Below are 2,012 nucleotides of genomic sequence, written 5' to 3' on the forward strand. Positions count from 1 at the left end.
AATACCGTCTGAGCCATAGGAGTTACTTTCTTTTAAGGATTTCATAGTTAAAATGATAGTATTGCAATCTACTGGATTAATTCTAAAAATATCAGTGGAACCTTCGTTCTGATAACTAGTCCTGTAATCAGTTCTCTCCTCCAAGGGAAGGTTTTCCCGTGACTTTACAAAGGCCTGCCTTCCAACATTTGCAAAATATTCATTAAAAGTTTCAACTTTCTCCTTTAAATCATTAGTATCAGTTGATTGACTAGAGTTACACTTATTGTCTGGGATCATTTTCCTGATAGTTTTCCATGTTGCACTCATATTATTTCTACTATCTTGTAATTTACTTTTAAAATACTGTTTTTTACTTGTGTCTATAAGTATTTTTACTCTTTTCTTTTCTACCTTGTAATTTTCACGTAAAGAGACATCACAGTTGCCAGCCTGAATTGTTTTCCTAATTTGATCTCTACACTCAATAGCAGCTTTTATGTCATCAGTTATCCAAGGAGCTGGTGGTCTGGTTACTTTTTTTGTCACGACAGGTGCACACTTATCCATACACTTCATGAAGATATTATTTAAAATTGATACTTGCAAACTAACATCGTCAGTATGTAAAATATCATTGAGGGAAGAAGCATCTTCTAATAAAAGTTCACAGAAGTAGTTTTGATTATAGTTCTTGAGACATCTAGATGTTTGGTAAACAGGTTGACGTTTTGGTTTTGCTAATAAGAGAGTGGCAGATATCAGTTCATGGTCTGCTATCGGACTGGGCATTATCTCAATATCAGTGAAAATACCAGGTTTATTGGTTATCATTAAATCTAGGAGTGTTGCAGATGTAGAGGTTACCCTTGTTGGTTTGCTTATCATTTGGGATAAATTCATATTCTTTATTATTTTGCTCATTTTGTTACTTGGTAATAATAAATTATCATTAAAATCCCCTAATACTAAGAATGTTTTGTTGCGAAGGCAAATATTTTCAAAGCAGTCGGAAATATACTTTAGTGATTGTGCATGTGCATGTGGATGCCTATAGATGCAGCCAATAATTATAGAAGGTAATTTCCTAATTTGTACCGTGATCCAAATGTCCTCAATTCCTTCTACTTTATCAATATTTAGATTTACGACTGTTGCCCTAAAATCATTCCTGATGTACACACATACTCCTCCCCCGCGCCCAAGGTCTTGGCGGAAAATATTAAAGGAAGGTATATGGACGAAAGTGTCATTAATACTTGGGAGAAGCCATGTTTCACTTATGCATAAGATATCAATGTCTTTTTCTTTGATAAGCATTTCTATTTGATCTTTATGGCAGAGAACGGATTGAGCATTTATATGAACAATGTTAAGAAGGTCCTTTCTATCTTTATAGTCATCGGCACTAACTTCTTGGCCAGAACCCTATTCGTGACAATAGTGGTTGCAAAGTTTACTTTTGTGGCCATACATATGACAAGAGGTACATTTGATTTTGTGATCGAATCTGCATGTTGATTGTCTGTGGTTAAATTCTCCACAATTAAAGCAACCTTGGCGCAGATTACCCTCACGAAGCCTATTTTTCATTGAAAAATGTGTAATGTTCTAGAATAACCGTCCCTATTACTCTCACTATGACGGTTGTTGTTAGGCCGATGCACTTGTCCTCAGCTAGTATTCTCTCTGTTATCAAACCTATTATATCTATTAATTCTATTGTTCATTTGTCTATCATTTCTACCTGTATTGTATCTTTCATGTTCACGTATAATTAGCTTGTGTCCATTTTGGGCTAAAGTAAAGTATGAACACTGTTTGCTCATCACAGACAATAATCTCAGTACACCATATCTATTCAAGAATATGCCCTCATCATCACTCTCCGACAAAAAACACATTTCATCTATTTCACCAGTACCAAGACTGAAGCTTAGATGAGTTTGTATCATTGGAATGCCATTCTTATTGCTCCATTCTTTAAGTTTGTCGTTAAACTGTTTGACTCTATCAGTTAACTCATCTAAACT

This window comes from Penaeus japonicus, unplaced genomic scaffold, assembly GCF_977035675.1.
Source record: "Penaeus japonicus unplaced genomic scaffold, GWHDUDI00000001_assembly GWHDUDI00000012, whole genome shotgun sequence".
Classification (NCBI taxonomy): Eukaryota; Metazoa; Arthropoda; class Malacostraca; order Decapoda; family Penaeidae; genus Penaeus; species Penaeus japonicus.